Raw genomic sequence first — 19,676 nt, 5'->3', positions numbered from 1 at the left:
ATGTAGTTGCCAAGCATCAAACATATTAGAAAAGCCATGACAGTCAACTGAATGCCCTGATGACTGGGAAAGATTTGGAAATGTTTCTGGAAAGGTTTCTAAAAATCTATATAAAATCAATTTCTGACTATTGCTTTTCTTCTTTATTTTATTTTATTTTATTTTATTTACTTATTTTTTATGGTGCTGAGTAGTGATATTTAGAGAAGGAAAAAAAAAATATTATTAAACAAGTCAGGAATTAGCAGGTAAAGCTTAGCAAAAAAGAAGGAAAATTACTACTCTTGCTATTTAATATTAATAAATGCCTAACTTTCTAGCTGTAGCTGCAGTACTCTCTGAACATGTCACAAGGGAAGAGAACAAATATAACTATTCCAAACTATTTTAGAGTCACTGAAGTCAAGAGTTCATAAGGTTGATGAAGTTACCAACGATGGTTTTGACGTAGGAAACCTCTAGTCAATTTGCCTTTCATTACTCCTAGTTGTACTAGGAAAAGTCCATGCTCCAAAAATAACTTCCTTAAGAACTTCTCAATAGAAGATCATGGGTTAGGAATCTTCTACTGTAGGGTTCAGGATATGAGCAAAAGGATCTAAACGTAGTATAGCAATGGGAAACATCAATGAAATGCATGTGGATCCTTTCTAGAACTCAGAGATTAAAAGAGCTCTGAATGCAAAAAGTTATATTAAAACCCACAAGCAGATGGAAAATTCATATCAGAAAGAGTGCCTTGAATATATTTATTTCAAATATTCCTTTCATACGCATCAAAAAAGTACTTCTAACTGCCCTAGCGTGGCCTTGATTTCCTTTTGTTTAATCTAAAACTACAACTCAATCTTTTACCACTTATGCTTTTCTTTTCTTCAGGTTTTCTTTTTTAGTTGTTTCTTGATTAGGACCATTATCACTCTTCTCATCTTTACCCTCTGTTCCATAGAAGTGATGGAACTGCATAAAAATATTAAATGATAGATAGGAAGAAACATTTTGAAGCATATGTTTTGTCTAATCATGTTCTCATATTTGTAGCAACTGTATTAAATCATTGTAATTAAAATTGTTTTTCATTTTGGAGAAAAAAAGAATCACAGATTTGAGAAAATTATCAGCAGTCACTGTAAACTTAGTAGCTTTGTTTGTGACAGTGAATAGAACACTTAAGAGTTATTCGAAGCATCCAACCCTCTTTTTCTCTGTTTCTCTTTAGATATTTTTATTCTGGATATTTCTACAATTTCTATGTAATTGATCTTCAGCCAGCATAGTCACAGTTCAACATCTGCAAGCATAGCTTGGTATTTACTTTTTCTGATATTACAGGTGCATGTCTCAGTACTTGTATTAAAACAATGGAGAGTGAGGGAAATGAACTGTGAAAGCATTTGAAGATCTCTTTGAAAACATGCTCTGTTTGAAAGCTTAATTCTTTTCTAATGTACTCTCTAGCACGTTTTTTTTTTTTTTTTTTTTTTTCTTATTTGTTTTCACATAGAGGGGACTTCTTATCTTGAAGATCATAAAAAATGGTGATTTTCCTCATTTGCTCCATGGTACTCCTCAAACAGTAGAGTTTTGCAGATTTAGGATAAAAAATAACTTAAAGGCACGACGCCTTTTGTTCCCCTTGAGCCCTGGCCAGGCTTCAGGGAGAAAACCAAGAGGAGAAAGAGGGCAGCGGCTGTTCCCCCGGACTGCTCCATACATTGGTTTACTGTGTGCTAGAAAGGCTGGAGCTGCTTGCAGCGGCTCTGGACGCCTCACTCGTGGGATGGATGCATTGCTGTGCAACTTCCCCATGGCTGGGAGATGTTCTTCAGATCCTCCCTGCAAACGGGGCTCCCCAGTGACTGCGGATCTGGCTGATGGTAAAGTGCTGGGGCTATTGGTTGTGGAACTTTCTTCACCACTGTGCTCACGTGGCAATGAGTAGGCCCACTGCCTTGCTTATTCCCTTTACTGCTAAGCTTCTCTTTTGGCTATAGACGCTGCCAATATTACTGCTGGTTTTATTTTGTCATAGGCAGTAAAATAAGCCTATCCCAAAGACGTTGGTGTCTTTGTTGCAGCTGTTGAGCCCACCGATTGGCACAACAGCATTAACACATGATGGGCACGTAACTTGGACATCAGGAACGTGACTTCAAAGGCTTCAAAGCATCGGGAATGTCTCCTTTGGAGAGAGACTGAGAGGTTTGGGCTTGTTGAGCCCGGAGAACAGAAGGCTCATGGGAGACCGTGTGGCTGCCTTTCAGTACACGGGGCCTCACAGATCACCCTTGTTGAGGGTGAGCACTATTCCCTCATTGAGGACATTGATGAAGATGTTGAACAAGACCGGACCCAGCACCGACCCCTGAGGAACACCGCTGGTTACAGGTCTCCAACCGGACTCTGCACCGCCAACGACGACCCTCTGCGCTCTGCCAGTCAGCCAGTTCTCAACCCACCTCACTGTCCACTCATCTGTCCACACTTCCTCAGCTTTGTCATAAGGATGTTGTGGGAGACGGTATCAAACGCCTTGCTGAAAGCAAGGTAGACTACATGCACTACATCCACCCAGCCAGTGACAACATCGTAGAAGGCTACCAGGTTGGTCAAGCATGCCCTCCCCCTGGTGAACCCTTGCTGATTACTCCTGATAACCTCCTTTTCTTCCAGTTGTCTGGAGATGGCATCCAGCACAAGCTGTTCCATCACCTTTCCAGGGACAGAGGTGTGCCCAGATGGCCAAGAGGGCCAACAGCATCTTGCATTAGAAATAGCGTGGCCAGCAGGAGCAGGGAGGGAATCATCCCCCTGTACTCAGCCCTGGTGAGGCCACGCATTGAGCACTGTGTTCAGTTTTGGGCCGCCCACTACAAAAAAAGACATTGAGGCCCTGGAACGTGTCCAGAGAAGGGCAACAAAGCTGGTATGGGGTCTGGAACACAGGCCTTACGAGGAGCGGCTGAAGGAGTTGGGGTTGTTCAGTCTGGAGAAGAGGAGGCTCAGAGGAGACCTCATTGCAATCTACAACTTCCTGAATGGAGGCTGTGATGAGGAGGGGTTTGGCCTCGTCTCCCAGGCAACAAACAGGACCCGAGGAAATGGCCATAAGTTGTACCAGAGGAGGTTTAGGTTAGACATAAGGAAGAACTTGTTCTCTCAGAGAGCAGCCAGGCCCTGGAATGGCTGCCCAGGGAGGTGGTGGAGTCGCCGTCCCTGGCAGTGTTCAAGAGGCATCTGGATTAGGAGTTACAGGATATGGTTTAGTGCTTGTGGTAGCAGTGGTGATGGAAGGATTGTTTTTTCTCCTTTCCTTTTTCTTCTTTTCTTCCCTTGCTTTCCTTTTTTTCCTTTTTTCATTTTGTTTTCTGTTTTCCATCTTTTCTTTCCCTCTCCCCTTTTCTTTCCCTCTCCCCTTTTCTTTCCCTCTCCCCTTTTCTTTCCCTCTCCCCTTTTCTTTCCCTCTCCCCTTTTCTTTCCGTCTCTTTTCATCTCTTCCCCTTTCTTTCCTTTTTTTCATTTCTTTTGATTCATTTTGTTTAGTACTTTCTTACTTTTCATCTTTTAGATTCCTTTCTAAAAGAAAAGATAGAATGGGAGACAATAATTAAAGAAACAAAACCTGCTTTGAAAGCCATGGGGCTGGATGGATTGAACCTTGGGGTGCTGAGGGGGTTGGCAGATGTGGCTGCCAAGCCGCTCTCCATCATCCTTCAGCAGTCCTGGCTAATTGGGGATGTGTCCTGGCTGTCCCTGAACGTGTTTAAAGAGCTCTGGATGTGGTGCTCAGGGACATGATTGAGTGGTGGGTTGTTAGAGTTAGGGGAGTATGGTCAGGTTGCGGTTGGACTCGATGATCTTTCAGGTCTTTTCCAACCTGATCCATTCTATGATTCTATGGATTTAACAGCAGCGTTCTTGTGGGAGCTGCATTGAAACTTGCAGTGTCTCTGGGTCCCCAGAATTACTTTCTCCAAGCTGATTCGTAGGTGCTGGCACTTCTTTAAAGCAAGAGCAGCTGCTGATGGGAGGAAGGTAGTTCAGGCTCATGAGCTCTGCAGCATCTCCCAGGATGGTACCAGAGGAGGCAGGAATGATATTGCAGAAGATGAGAAGCTCCCCAGCTGGAAGCCAGAAACCCTGCGGGAGAGTCGGAGCACGTGTGGATGCCCAGGAGGTAATGCAGCCCCAGTATTTGAGAAGCGCGTGGCCATGGAGCTGCGGCCCAAGAACAGAGCTATTCCGCCTTTGCAGAATAGCTGGCATCCCAAGAAGGACTCGTCTGTCCTTGTAAAAAGCAGGGGGAGGGCACGTCCAAATGCTTGCTGGTTGCTTGGGAGCTCAAATCCTCCAAGCTGGAGGCAGCCTGGGGGTAACATCTCCTTGGTCCGATTGTGCAGCACCTGAGCAAGAACTGGCTGCATGAGGGTCATCTTAATTTCTCTGTTCTTTTACTTAAATAAACCCATTGGGAGACCGTGGTGTTGGTTTCCTAAAATTTGGATCTGGGAGGTGAGCACGCCCTTTGCTTATGATGGAAGCACAGAAGTGATGCGGGCACTCGCTGAGGTCACAGTCATCGCCGAGGTAGGAGCGTTTGTGGCACAGCCGGTGAGCAGAGCTGGTGCTCTGGTGAGTGTGCTGCACGCAGAGACTGAGCTGTGAGCTTTCCTTGAGAGATCACCCTGCGAGAGCCCGTGGGAAGCACCGCTGTGGCGTGTGCGTGAGCTGGGCACAGCTCAGGCTGAGCAGGCCGAGCAGGTGAGCTGGGTTTGGTGCTGGGTGGTTGCCGGGAGGTGTCTCAGCAGGAAAGCTGGGCTGGGGTGGGCACGCTGCATCAGCCCTCGTCCCGGCTGGCGGTGAGACAGAGGGAGTTTTCTTCAGGACAGCAACACCAGCCATGTGCTTCAAGGCGCGTAACTATTGAGGAGATGGAGAACGCTTGCTGTCAGAAATCATGGCAGCTGTACAGGAGCTGGGTGTATTTTGGGGACAGTCCTTGTAACCAGCTGGTTTCGAGACATTGCCCTGCCTGAGAGTCTAAACTGCACAGCAGAAGAATGCTGGGAAAATGCTTCTTCCACACTGTTTTTCACTTGCAGGTTCTTTCCTTAGGGTTCCTTTTTCCTTTCCAAAAGGAGATTTTGGGGATTGAGGCACTTGAAGAGAGAGTGAAGCCAGCTCTTTCCAACAGTGCGGGCAGTCCCTGTGGAGAGGACCCCGGGAACTTGAGCTTCCCCTGAGACGTTCCCCAGCATGTCTCAGCAGGGAGACGGACGCAGTTGCCATCTCTGCTTTGCGCGTGGAAAGGTATGGCTGGGTTTCTTTCGCTTGGGTTTCTCCTTTCTCTGGTTTTGGAGGGGAAGGGGTGGAGCAGGGGGAGCCCTGCTGGTCCTTTGTTAGCTCAGTAAGCGGCTGGGTTGTGCACTTGCAGCAACAGGACAGCATTGCCAGGCTCCTTAACCTGCTGGGGCAGGGTGGGATCAGAGAGCGGGCACTGCCCTCCTGCGAGCTGCCCTGGGTTTCTGCTGAGAAGTTTGTTCTAGCTGCCTGCAGTAGTAAAGGGTGGGGAAGAAATAGTGGTGAAGAGCTAAGGCTGTGTACGGTAATTTTGCATGGGTTGAACTGTGGCACCTGAAGTCACTGTTTCCCTCGGAATAATGCTGGTGTTTGCAGGTGTGTTGGTTTAACCCCCCGAAGTGATGTCTGAGAGCGCCCGTCTTCTCCACCTGAACGATGAGAAAGCTGGATATGCCCAGAAATTGCAGCGCGTGCAGATGTTGTGAATGCGCTCCCAAATGTTTCCGTTAGTGATAACTAACGTCTCAGCACTCTGATACCCACCTCTGGCACCATCTGGAATGCTGCATCTCTTTGCAAACGTTGGGTGGCTGTTTCCATGGCCCTTCCTTTATTTCTCTCCTCAGAAGCAGCGCGGCGCAGTTCCCTGTGCTAGGGAGCAGCACCCAGCAGGCTGCCAGAGATCCAACAGCGCCTTGCAGCGCACAGAGGGACGCGATGGGGACGGACCATCCTTAGCACCACGCAAAAGTGAGTCTCTGCAGTCCTCTGTCATGAAGTATGGAAGAATGCATTTTAAGTATTACTTCTGAGCGGTGCAGCACTGCAGGGATGTCCGGTAACCATGGTGGAAGCATTAGAGAGGCCGACAGCAACAGATGGCAGCAGTGAGACAGAAGTGTGTGTGTAAGTGGTGGTGCTCAGAGCTGAGTGCATTCCCTGTAGGGACAAAAAATCCGTGCCTCGACTTTTGCAGCTGATAGCGTTTTGTGTGCTGACGCAGCTTTGCTCTGCAGCATGCAGAGCTGTCAGGCAGACTGGGGTTCCTCTGCTGCCACCTGAGCGGGAATGAGAGCAGTAGTGCTTTGTGCAAGCGCACTGCAGTTTAAAGATCAGTTTCTGTTCTGGCTGTAGAAGAGTGTCTTTTGGTTTTTGTGGTGGACGTGGGCTAACAGGACAGTGCTGCTCCTGGTGTCTGTGAAATCAACACACAATCTGTTGTTGTAGGGACGGAGCCTGCGCGTCCATGGAATGGTGCTGGGCTTGGGGGGAAACGGAAAGCCTCCCCAGGTAAGAAGCTCTTGTGAGCTGTGGTGTGGGTACCTGCCTCTAAATAGGGCTGCATGAAGGGCTGTGTGGGATGGAGGAGAAAAGAAGGGGCACTGCAGATCTGTGCTGACTGCAGAAATGGCACAGCGTTGTAGCAGCAGAAAGGCCAATTGAAGAACTATGCTTGAGGAGCAGAAGTTTGTGGTTGGCTGTGCTAAAATGCTCCTCCAAAGAGATGCTCTTCATGTCTTTCTTGTTTCCTTTCTGACAGAAGCTGATGCAAGCAGGCTTGCAGTGAAGCGCAGCCTTGCAGGAAGCCAGGGGAGGAGCATGGAGTGTGGCACAGCCCCCAAGAGAGGTACAGACACACAGCAGCATCTGGGTTTGGTGCACTGTCTTTCTAGTTAGGCTTTCTGTCTGTCCTTTCCTGGGACTGCTGTCGTTGCGTGTTGCTTGAGATCTTAATCCCTGGGGATTACAGTTGCCTTTCCTGTCCCAATTGGAAATGGCCCACAGTTCAGCCAAGATCCCAAGGTCCATTGCTGTGAACACTTGAGAGTTCCTAGCATTGTGGCCCATTTTGCAGACCGAAGGCAGTGTGTGACTCTCTTTTAATCTTGCTGCTTCCCCTTGCTTGATTTGAACAGGGAGAGGTGCTGAGCCAAACGGCAAGATGTACGCGAAAGCTCCTCTCCAGGCTCCAGGAGGGCTTCCTGGAACAGCAGGTCCCAGCAGAGGGGAAAGACCTTCCCCTGCAGTTGACAACCACTCCCTCTCCAAGACCATGGCTGCAAGAAAGCGCAAGGGAGTGGAGGAAGAGGAGCAAAAAGCAGAGCTGTGGCCTGCCAAGAAACAAGTGAAGGTGGAGCGCGATGGGGAGAAGGCTCAGAGCCCACATCAGAGCAGAGGCGGTGTGCCAGCTCCAGCAACACACCCTGGGCCTGCCCCAGCGCCGACTGAGCGGTTCCGGACCTCAAAGCGAAGAGGTAGGAAGGTGCTGCAGCTGCCCTGGTGAGGTGCTTCCCTTATCAGGTGCATGGAGTTTGCTTAGGATTTGCTTTGCTTTCTCCTTCTCTCTGCGGAGAGGGGAAAAGAGTAGAAGGCTGCCGAGTCCAATGGCAAGGAAGTGCCAGAAAGTGTAACCCTCTCTTTTCCCATGAAATCCATGACAGCCTTCTGCTTGTCCCACTGGAAATACCCTTCCCTGAGAGGCTTCCTAGCCTGTTTTCATGTACCCATGTTTCCGCGGTTTTGCTGTTGACAAACTGAATTTCTCTCCTCTTTCTCTATAGCAAGACGACAACGACAAAAAGAGAGGAGAGCAGAAATGAAGAAGGCTGCTCTGAGAGCTGCCGCTGCACGTGCAGAGGTGAGTCCTCGGTGAGCACAGACACGGCTCTTGTTGTTCTCTGTCTGTCAGACGTGAAGGGGATTGTAGAATGCTGGGGGAAGCGGTGTCCTACTTTGACGCTCGCTTTCTTTCTTTCCAGTCCTCCACAATGAACAGCCTTGTGGAGATGATGGAGAAGCTGCAGCTGAAGGACTGAGTGGAGGAGCATCAGAAGGCAGCGGCTTCGTGGCAGCAGCCCAACTTGGCACTCTGGTTGCAGTCCATCAATAAACAATTGGAGCTTTGTATTCACAAAGAGCGCACGGCCTGATTTGTCCAGTGGCACTCAGTGAGCTGCTGCACCACCTCCTCATTATTCCACTCGCGGCGCTGGGTCAGAACTCCCACATCTCCATCAGGGGATGCTGCAGGTTATAGAAGCAATGGATGCACCAGTCCTTGGCCCTGCCCATAAACGCACTGCCTGCAAAGCACGTGCACAGAACTGCGAGTAGCACGGCCTGAGCACAGGCGCGCTGAGTTAGAGAACAGCTGTCTCGAGCTGTCTGAGTTTCTCAGGGCAGCACTGAGCAGAAGTGAGCGTGTGCCCCTCACCCTGCAGGCGTCTCTGTTGGGGGAAGAGAGGCTCCGCCGGCTGCCTGATCCCGGAAGGCAGAGGTGTTCTCCTGACTTCTCTGCAGTGCTACCTTGCCTCATTGTCCCCCCTCTCTTCAGCCGTTTTGATGCTACTTTTCATCCTTTGGGCAGAGCTTGAGTCACTCTCATCATCGCACAGCTTTGTACTGAGCGGTGTGGAATTTTCTGGCTTTGCTCTTAAAAGCCTAGGCTGAAAACTGCAGCGTGCATGCTTAGTTTACATGGGGACATGGGGGGGGACATCCCCTAACCCCCATTATCGAAAAATAAACCTTAATTGCAAAAGTGAGGGGTGTCAACCCCCGACCCATGGGAACAAAGTGGTCCGTGGGGGTGACACTGTGGGGGTGTCCCCATCTCCAGTACGTGACACCACCAGGGTGCCATGAAGGTGTCCCCAACTTTGGTGGTGTGACAGCACGATGCTGTGTCCCCACTTCTCCAGGAAGTCCTCCAGCTGGTTACAGTGTCCCCAGCTTCGGCTCAACGTCCCCAGGGGGTCCTTTTGTCCCCTCTGCATGACGGTGACACCCAATGCTGGCTGCCGAACGCGACACCCGATGACGATGACACCGCGTCACGGCTGTGCCACACTGGTGTCACACAGTCCCCTCTGGTGGTGGCACAGAGTTCACCACCGTGCGTGTCCCCATCCTCATGTCAGACGATGGTGACAGCGCCAGAGGACTCCAGTGTCACCAGGTCCAGCTCTAGGCGGGCCTGGAGGGGTGACAAAGAACAGTGAGAGGCTCAGTGACAGCATGGTGACAACGCAGAGCTGCCTGTGCCTGCCCCCATGCGGTGGTCAGAGTACAGGGAATGGTGTCACCCGATAGATGGTGGCACACAAGTGATGGTGACACCAGATGACGGTAACAACAGTGACAGCCAGGGATGGGGACACTGCGTCACGGCTGTTCCACATCGAGGTCACCCTGTGTCACGGTGTCACCTGAAGACAGTGACACTCAACGACTCCCAGTGGCATCCAGTGAAGGGAAGAACCAACAATGGTGACACCACCGACCCCATGTCACACCCACAGCAGACCCCACATGTCCCCCGACTGTCCCCAGCTCCCCTCCCTGTACACTCCTTGTCACCTCTTCAATGAGGATGGCACCGCTCTGCAGTTGTGCCAGTCCTCTTCTTGGTTGCAAGTGTCCCATTTGGTTTTGTCATCCAGTATTTTTGGGAGAAAACGTGTGGTAGTTCTAAGAGAAGGGGTATTTCTGGGAGAAAATATCCTCTTTTTGGAAGAGAAGGTGAAATTTACCACTGAAATGTGGTATTTCTGGGAGAAAATGACATACTTGAGGGAGAGAACTCGGAAATGGTGGGAGAGAATGTCTTCTATTCGAGAGCAACTGTGGTATTTTTGGTGTGACGACTGGTCCTTTGGGGAGAAAATACGGTAAATATGGGAGAAAATGTCCTCTTGAGGAGTGTCAAGTAGTACTTTTGAGAGAAAATGTCAGGTATTTCTCAGAAAACTGCTGTTTCTGGGAGATAGTAGCATCCTTGGTTGGAAAATGACAGGTGTTTGTGAGAAAGCTGGTATTTTGGGAAAAAAGGCCGTATTTTTAAGACGAAGCTGGTATTTCTGGGGGAATATGTCCTGTCTTTGGGAGAAAAGTGGTCTATCTTGGAGAAAATGTCATGTATTTGGGAGAAAACTGGTCTATCTGGAAGAAACTGCCATTTTTCTGGGAGTAAGTGTGATCCTGAGGAGTGTCAAGTAGTATTCTTGGGATGAAACGTGAGGTATTTCTAAGCGTAGTGGTATTTCTGGGAGAAAATGTCTTGTTTTGGGGGGAAAAGATCACATGTATGTGAGAAAGCTGGTATTTCTGGGAGTAAACGCCATATTTTTAGGAAAAAATGGGTATTTCCCGGATAATCGGTCACATAGTTAGGAGAAAAGTGGTCTACCTGGGAGAAAATGTCCTTGTTTTTTGGTGGAAGAGATCATGTGTAGGGGACTAAAATAGTGTTCCCGGATGAAAATGTCACGTATCTGTGAGAAAAGTGGTATCTGTGGGTCACAGTGCTGTTCCCCAGGGGTCGGTGCTGGGGCCTGTCCTCCTCAAGATCTTTCTTGATGAGCTGAGGGCACTGAGCGCACCCTCAGGAAGTTTGCGGATGACACCAGGCTGGCTGGAAGTGTGGATCTGCCTGGGGGTAGCGAGGCCCCACAGAGGGATCTGGACAGGCTGGAGAGCTGGGCTGAAGCCAATGGGATGAGTTCCAACAAGGCCAAAGGCCAGGTCCACGTTCTGTGGGAACGTTTGTGGAAAAGTGACTTTAGGTAGCTTAAATCTCTGCCTTCTGACACAAGAGCAAAATGGAGCCAGGAATGTATTCTTACTTCCATAATAAGAGTGTCAGAAGGAAACACCCTGAGACTTCTTGTAGGGGTGTCCATTTGCTGTTTCCCAAAAACCAGTTGGGGGAAAGGCACAAGAGGGGTGTGCCCTGCCAGCTCCAGGTCTTAAGACCTTAGAAACCCGGTCTCTTTCAAAAGTTGAGGGAGTTTCCATTCTTAGAGCTCAGCCTTGAAGCCTTGCTGGTTCAATTCCTCTCAATGATGCATCTAAAAGATGCAGTGCAGGTGGGCAAAGGTCCAGGTGGGCCAGCGGGTGAGTTTTACCACAGCCCGACACAGATGGATAAGCTGCTTCATTAACAAGTCCAGCTTTTACTGCGGGGCTGGCAGCATCTGTGCTGTTGTTCCATCTGCAGTCAGGAATGTCACACTGCCTTTTTTTCAACCCACATTTACTCTTTCACAAAAGAGCATCAACTTCTGATACTCGTTCTGCAAACTGGGGAAGAGTAACCCGCAGAATGCTAACTGCTGCAGAGGATAGGTTGGAAGACAGCCGCTCCACGCGCCCATCGTGCCACAGCAGCTCCTTGCTGGATGTGCCTGGCATAACTGGTTGGCTCCTGACAGCAATCCCTCACAGTGGGGAGAAAAGCAGCACTTGCACAGCTGGTTTTAAGAGCGCTAACCAAGCTCAGCTAAAATGCTCAAGGGAGACTGTCTTCAAGCACGGTCACAGGATGCGTTTGTTATACTGAGGACTAAAGGAGATCACTTCAGATTGACATCAGGGAGGAGACGGGGTAAAACTCCCCGCTGGCCCACACTTCAGGATCTGTGGCATGTTTTTCTGCACAGCTGCCGTTTCTAAATTTGGAAAGAGACAGTAAAACATACCTGGAAAGAGTTGAGAAGTCAGGGTCTCCGTAGCTACAGAGAGATGTTGGATGCTTCTTTCTGTGGGAACGTTTGTGGAAAAGTGACTTTAGGTAGCTTAAATCTCTGCCTTCTGACACAAGAGCAAAATGGAGCCAGGAATGTATTCTTACTTCCATAATAAGAGTTTCAGAAGGAAACACCCTGAGACTTCTTGTAGGGGTGTCCATTTGCTGTCTCCCAAAAACCAGTCGGGGGAAAGGCACAAGAGGGGTGTGCCCTGCCAGCTCCAGGTCTTAAGACCTTAGGAACCCAGTCTCTTTCAAAAGTTGAGGGAGTTTCCATTCTTAGAGCTCAGCCCTGAAGCCCTTGCTGGTTCAATTCCTCTCAATGATACATCTAAAAGATGCAGTGCAGGTGGGCAAAGGCTCCACAGCTGTACAGCATCCACGGGACAGCTCTTATTAAGCTGGCAGGTGTAACTGCTTCCCGAGGAGCTGTGCAGCCATAAAGGCATTCCAAAGCACCTCTTGCTCTTACATGAACGCATCATTGGCTTCATCTCACTGCCGTGCTTAATTCCCAGTGCTGACAGGTCTGTCCGGCAGCTCTGCCTAGAGAACCAGCATATGTTTCAGGCACGTGTCCTGAACGAGTCACTTCGTTTCAGCGAGTTTAGCATCAGTGAGAGCTCCCTGCCCCAGCAAGTCTACCGAGCACCTGTGTTCTCCTACATCCCCGCACCACGCCGTGCTGCTCAGCGAGTCCAGCGCAGCTCTGCAGGACCCGGGGGACTACAGAACACGTGCCAGCGGTGAGCTGAGCTCGTTCTTCAGGTCCTGCTCCGGGCTGTGCCCTTCTCACATCCCACGCACCGAGCCCGGCCGGGCCACCGCTCGGTTCTTCCTTGGAGGAGAAAGTGGCCAGAGATGCCGCCGCAGGAGTCGTGAGAAAACCGGGCAGAGATGCGCGCTCGGCTTTCAAGAAGCGCCAGCAGCTCGGAATCGGCCTGGAGAAAGCGATTCTGGGGAAGCCGGAGACGCCGCACGTCTCAGCGCGGCTCCCGCAGGAGCGGTACCGTTCGACGGCGTCGCCACGGCGACGGCGCCTCAGCGCCTCAGCGCCGGTCCGTCGCTACGGCGCCGCGCCGTCCCCGCCGAGTGACGTCATCACGCCGCGACCCGAGGAGGCGGCCGTGCGGAAGCGGTGCGGGGCGCCTCGGGGCTCCGGGCGCCGCCTCGGCTCCTACAGGTGGGTGTTCGGGGGGCGCCGGGGCGGGGGCCGGGGTGAAGGCGGCGGGGGGGCTGCGTGCCGCTCTGTCTCGGCCCCGCGGGGTCTCCGTGGTGCTCGGGGCTTCCCTCGGCGGGGGCGGCTGCCCTGCGTCTCGCCGCCTCCCCCACCCCGTGTCTTTCGCTGCCCTCCCCCCTCTCCCCCTGCCGCTGATCGCCCGCACCCCCCAGTCCCTCTGTGTGCCCCCCGGGGTTACACCCTCCCCCCGGTCTCCCTCCCCTCCAGTCCCCCCGTTCTGATCGCCGTAGTCCTCTTCCACCCCTCCCCTCTGTGCCTCCCCCATTCTGATCCCCAGGGTCCCCCCCCCGATCCCTCATCCCTCCCCAGTCCCCCGTTCTGATCCCTGGTGTCCCCCCACCCCCCCACCGCTCTCCCCATTCTGTCCCCTAGAGTCCCCCCTTTCCCAGTCTCCTCTATCTGACCCCCGAACCCCCTCTCCTCCCCCCGAGTGCCCCCACTCCAATTCCCCCATTCTGATCCCCAGAGTCTCCTACCACCCCCCATTCCCCTCTATTTGACCCCCAGGGTCCCGTGTCCTCCCTTCTCCTCCCACCTCCTGGCCCCTTTTTTCTGACCCCTAGAGGTCCCTGTAACCCCCTGTGCGCTCCTCCCTGACCCCTGGAGTCAGTTCCTCATTTTGACCTCCAATTTCCCTCAGCCAGACCCCATAGAAGCCTCGCACAACCCCTGGCTCTTCCCTCCCACCCCTCCCTCCACCCCCAGATGCTCTTCCTGCCTTGTAGAAACTCTGTTCACCCCTTTCCCCCACACAAGCCACTAAGTTTCCCCCCAGACTCTTTTTCCACCCCATAGACATCCCACTCTTCTCCCCCCCAATACTTCCCTAAGGTGTCCCCCAGACTCCCCTTCCACCCCATAGAAGCCCCCCACAACCCTCCAGATTTCCTCTGCCACCCCTTCTCCATTCCTAGACCCCTTTTCCTCCCAGCAGAGACCCAACTCACCCTTTTTTCCCCCACACAACCCCCCCTCCACTCCCAGACCCCCCTTTCTGCCCTACAGAAGCCCCCTTTCCACCCCTCAAGTTCCCCTCCACAATGTACCCCTCCATCCCCAGGCCCCCTTTTCACTCACAGAAGCCTCGTTCTGCTCTTTTCCCCCTCACAACCCCCTCTCTCCATCCTCAGAGCCCCTTTCCACGCCACAGAAGCCCTCCACAATCCCTCAGTTTCCCCTTCCAACCTTTCTCCACCTCCAGACCCTCTTTCCACCTCACAGAAGCCCCACTCACACCTTTCCGCCCATAGATTCCCCACGAGCCCCCCCCTATATACCCCTGGAGGCATGCAGAAGAATCTGGAGATGTTGTAGAGGGGTTTGGGGCATCCAGTTGGTCCCCAGGTGGATCCAAGGTGTCCTTGGATTCATACAGAAGGATCTGGAGATGTCCCAGAGGGATCCTGGGGTGTCCAGGGGGTCCCAAGAATGGTCCTGGGGGTCCCTGGAAGGATCTGGAAGCTCCCAGGATGGGTCCAGGAGCTCCGAGGAGCCACTGGGATGATTTGGAGATGTCCCAGTAGAGTCTGGTAGGGTCCAGAGAGTTCTCATGTGGGTCTGAGTGGTCCTGGAGTCATCCCGTCATCAGAGACATCTCTGGGGATGTCCCAGAGAGGACTTGGAGGGTGCAGGGGGTTTTCAAATTGATCCAGGGGGTCCTTGGATTCATCCAGAAGGGTCTGCAGACGTCCCAGAATGATCCTGTGGAATGTGGGGGGGTCCTGAGGTGGGTTCAGAGGGTCCTATTGTCTTCTGGAAGGGTCTGGAGATGTCCCATGGGTGTCTTGGGGTCCCCAGGCGTTCCTGGAGTCCTCCAGAGGTCTCTAATGGGGATTTTGAGGACAACCTCACATAGTGACACATTCTCGCTCTTCTTTGTCCCCGTGGGATCGCCCCCAATAATGTCTGTTTCCATTAAAATCAATACTATGTCACTTTTCTTGTATATTTTTTGCCACTTCCTTTCAGAAATGGATGGTTCCCACCAATCCCTGTGCAAAGCCCCACGGAAACAATCCCCCCAGGGCCACCGGGTGACACCGGACAACCACTTGTCCCCAAAGTTCTCACTGTCACCGTAACCGTGGAACCTGGGGCCGTACCAACGTACCTTGAGAGCCCCATCCGCGTCCTACAGCTCCATTAGGGAGGCAATGTTGGTTATGGCCGCATGAACAGGCGGCGTGACCTTATTTAACTCTCTGTAATCCACTGTCATTCTCCACGTGCCATCCGACTTTCGCACTGGCCGTGTGGGGGAATTATATGGGCTGTGTGCAGGTCTTACAATGCCCACTTTTTCTAATTCCTGCACCGTTCCCCATATTTCATCTTGCCCACCCGGAGTCTGTACTGCCTTACATCAGTAATCCGGCGCGGTTTCGGCAGGCAAATAGGCCCATGTTTCACATGGCCTCTTAATATTGCCTGCACTGCCCGGGTACGGATACATCTCTGTCCAAGTCTGAACTCTCCCACAGTTGTCTGGAGAGCCAGACCCCATAGAATATCTATGCCCAAGATGTATTCCTGCACTGGGGCAATACACACCTTACACTCCCGGGGTGGGAGACGCCCCACCCTCAGATTCAACCATGTTTGGGTGACAGGAATAGTCTGTCCCCCAAAGCCACCAATCATCACTCTGTCTCCACCAAATTTGGTTGGATCTTTGTAGATAATTGATGTTTCTGCTCCAGTGTCCACCAATGCCATAACTCTCTGAATGTTTTTTCGGGACCAATAAATCCTTAATTCTACACAGGGCCTCTGGTCCTATCTGGAGGCCCTAGGGGGACTAACATCCCTCGTCACGCCATGAATTGAGCTATGGCCAATTCTTTTGCTTCCAGTGCCTCAGGCATTGTAGCCCGAGACACCTGAGGCGGCTTTTTTTTTCTATTAGCAACAATGAAATCTTCTAAGTTCCATGTTGTTGTTGGCATTCTCTCTGTAACCCTTACCCTTGGTTTCTTAGGGTAGGTCTGAAATTTTTGGTTGTCCTTTAGCTGTCTCCAAAGCTGGAGAAGAACATGGTTGGGCTGGCGGTCAATCTTAGCAAATTGGACCCCAGCCCGAATTAAATCATTAAACATAGTGAGCCCCATCGAGAGCCCCATCAGCGTCCTACAGCTCCTGGACGCTGTCACCCTGGCTGTCCGTGACTGTCCCAAGCTGTCCCCCCTGCCATGGTGGCACAACTGCAGCACGGTGACATCCTCATTGAAGAGGTGACGAGGAGGAGTACAGGGAGGGGGGCTGGGGACAGTCGGGGGACACGTGGGGTCTGGTGCAGGTGTGACATGGGGTCGGTGGTGTCACCATTGTTGGGTGCCACCTTCACTGGATGCCATTGGGTGTCACTGAATGTCACTGTCTTCAGGTGACGCCGTGACACAGGGTAACCTCGATGTGGAACAGCCGTGACGCAGTGTCCCCATCCCTGGCTGTCACTGTTGTTACCGTCATCTGGTGTCACCATCACTTGTGTGCCACCATCTATCGGGTGACACCATTCCCTGTACTCTGACCATCACATGGGGGCAGGCACAGGCGGCACTACGTTGTCACCATGCTGTCACTGAGCCTCTCACTGTTGTTTGTCACCCCTCCAGACCTGCCTACCGCAGGACCCGGTGACACCGGAAACCTCTGGTGCTGTCACCATCGTCTGTCATGAGGACGGGGACATGCACGGTGGTGAACTCTGTGCCACCACCAGAGGGGACTGTGTGACACCAGCGTGGCACAGCCGTGATGCGGTGTCATCACCGTTGGGCGTCACTCCTGGCAGCTGGCGCCGGGTGTCACCGTCATGCAGAGGGGACAAAAAAAACCCTGGGGACATTGAGCCGAAGCTGGGGACACCGTGACCACCTGGAGGACTTCCCAGGGAAGTGGGAACACCACATGACAATGTCACACCACCAAAATTGGGGACATCCCTGTGTCACACCCCAAAGCTTGGGACACCTTCATGGCACCCTGGTGGTGTCATATCCTAGAGTTGTGAACACCCCCCAGAGTTTGGGACAGCCCTCTGGAGACGCCATCTGTGCCCTCCCCCACAGAAAACATTGTTCCCATGGGGCGGGGTTGACACCCCTCACTTTTCTAATTAAGGTTTATTTTTGATAATGGAGGTTGGGGGATGTCCTCCCCATGTAAGTGATAAAGGGCAGAGGAGCAGCTGTGGGGCTCCATGTATCACACTGGGGATGAACTCTGGGGACAGAGGTGACTGCAGCATCCTGGCCCCATCGCCCCTATGGCCCCATAACCAGTACAGCTCCATCTCGTAGCCATCCCTCGTCCGTATCCCACAACGTTATCCCATCCCATATCCATCATATCCACCCCACAGCCATCTCAAACCCATCCCATATCCATACCCCCACATCCTATCCCCATCCCTAACCCTATATCCATAGCCATTCCGAATCCTTATCCCCACATGCATCCCATGTCCATTCCATCTACTTATCCCATGCCACTATCATCCCAATCCCATCCCGTGTCCATATTTCATCCCCAATCCATCCCACCTTCTTCAGTGTTTGTCCCATGTCCATCCCAAGCCCATCCCATATATATTCCATTTTCCTATCTCCCATTCCATATCCACCCCATATCCATATCCCCACACCCCAACCCTACATTTCACATCCCAATGCACATCCAACATCCCAACCCCAGCTCCCAAGCCCAGTTCCAAACCTCATATCCCAACCCCACATCCAAGCCCCACCTCCCACCTGTAAATCCCATTCCCATCTCGCACCCCCTATAGCAGTAGGGCGCACCCCGAGGCCCCACCCACGGCCCGCCCCCTGCCGCGCTCCTCCCACCAACAGCGCAGCGCAACGCCGCACCGCCCGCGGGCTCTCATTGGGCAGGTGCCGGACCGTCCCAGCCCCGGGCTGTCATTGGTCAGGTGCCGGTCCGTCCCGCCCCCGGGCTCTCGTTGGACACGTGCCGATCCGTTCCGCCCCCGGGCTCTCGTTGGTCAGCGGCAGCGGCGCCGGCTCCGATTGGCTGAGGCGCGGAGCGCGGGAACGGCCGTTGGCAGCCGGCCTAGAGCTCTTCTCCACTCAGGCGGCGGCGCTCCCGCAGCCCTGGCCGCCCCGCACCGCCGCTGCGCGCCGGAGCTGTCCGGGCAGCACCTAGACGGAACCGCGGCACGACGGGAGCGGTGCTGAGCACAGCAGAGTCGGAGCCGGGAGGGACGGAGAGCGGCGCCGGGACAGGGGAGGAAGCCTGGTGGGGTGAGGGGCTGGGAAGGCGGGGGGGGGATAGGGAGGCAGGCGGGGCTGCAGCGGCTGTGGTATCGGGGTACATGGGGCGATAGGGGTGGGTACAAAGGGATTTAGGGCAGCAGAGGGCTGTGAGGGGGAAACGGGGGGACACGGTGCTATAGGGAGCACTGGGGGCCGGGAGGGGCTGGGGAGAGCTACGGGGAGGGATATAGGGGGCTGGGGGAGGACCTAAGAAACTGTGGCTCTATGAGTGGCTGTAGGGGGAATGGAGGTGGGATAGAAGGGGATGTGGGGCTACAGGGGGCAGTGGGAGGGCCGTAGGCGTGGTATAGAGAAACAGGCATGACAGGGGTCTGTGGGTGGGATGGGGGGGGAATAGAGAGGTGTAAGGTTATAAAAGGCTGCAAAGAGACAATAGGGGGCTTGCGGGAGCACAGGGAAATAGAGGGTAATGTGGGGTGACACCGGGCACTAGACGGGAATGTGAGAGAGAAGACCCAGTAGGAGGCACAGATAGAGGCAAGCTGAGGGGGATAAAGAGGGAGAATCTCAACGGGAGGAGGTGTGGGTAGCTCCAGGCCACCTTGCTGTCTCCCCAAGAGATGCGGGCTGTGGGCTAGGCTGCGGGCAGGAGTGCTGGCCAGAAGCAAGCATCTGTGTGGAGAAAGGCAAAGGGCGGAGGAGGTTGAAGGGGAGCTACCGGGCATGGGCTTGCTCAGCAAGGGGAGCAGAAGCCTGAAGGGCACGAGAAGGGAATAGAGAAGGGCATGCAGAAGGAGAGAAGCTGCGAGCAGAGTTAAGAGGCACTTGTCAGAGCAGCAAGCAGAGCAGGCAAGTGTTGAGATTGGGAGTGAGTAGCAGGAAAAGGCAAGAGCACCAAGAAAAAGGAGGCGAGGGGCAAGCAGCTCAGGTAGGGAAAAGGAAGGGCATGCAGCTCAGCTAGGGAAGGGAGGGGACAGCAGCTCAGGTAGGGAAAAGGAAGGGCATGCAGCTCAGGAAGGGAAAAGGAAGGGCATGCAGCTCAGGTAGGGAAAAGGAAGGGCATGCAGCTCAGCTAGGGAAAAGGAAGGGCATGCAGCTCAGCTAGGGAAAAGGAAGGGCATGCAGCTCAGCTAGGGAAAAGGAAGGGCATGCAGCTCAGCTAGGGAAAAGGAAGGGCATGCAGCTCAGCTAGGGAAAAGGAAGGGCATGCAGCTCAGCTAGGGAAAAGGAAGGGCATGCAGCTCAGCTAGGGAAAAGGAAGGGCATGCAGCTCAGGTAGGGAAAAGGAAGGGCATGCAGCTCAGGTAGGGAAAAGGAAGGGCATGCAGCTCAGGTAGGGAAAAGGAAGGGCATGCAGCTCAGGTAGGGAAAA

The 19,676-nt window shown here is 52.9% G+C and overlaps 1 pseudogene; it reads left to right on the top strand.

The window, feature by feature from the left end:
* Positions 1 to 16,823: 16,823 nt before the first annotated feature.
* On the top strand, positions 16,824 to 19,439 carry LOC149914699 (uncharacterized; annotated as a pseudogene).
* The last annotated feature ends 237 nt before the right edge of the window (positions 19,440 to 19,676 follow it).

This window comes from Phasianus colchicus, chromosome 28 (genome assembly GCF_987193195.1).
Source record: "Phasianus colchicus chromosome 28, bPhaCol1.hap1.1, whole genome shotgun sequence".
In the NCBI taxonomy this organism is placed as follows: domain Eukaryota; kingdom Metazoa; phylum Chordata; class Aves; order Galliformes; family Phasianidae; genus Phasianus; species Phasianus colchicus.
This window is presented reverse-complemented; position numbering and strand designations above follow the sequence as displayed.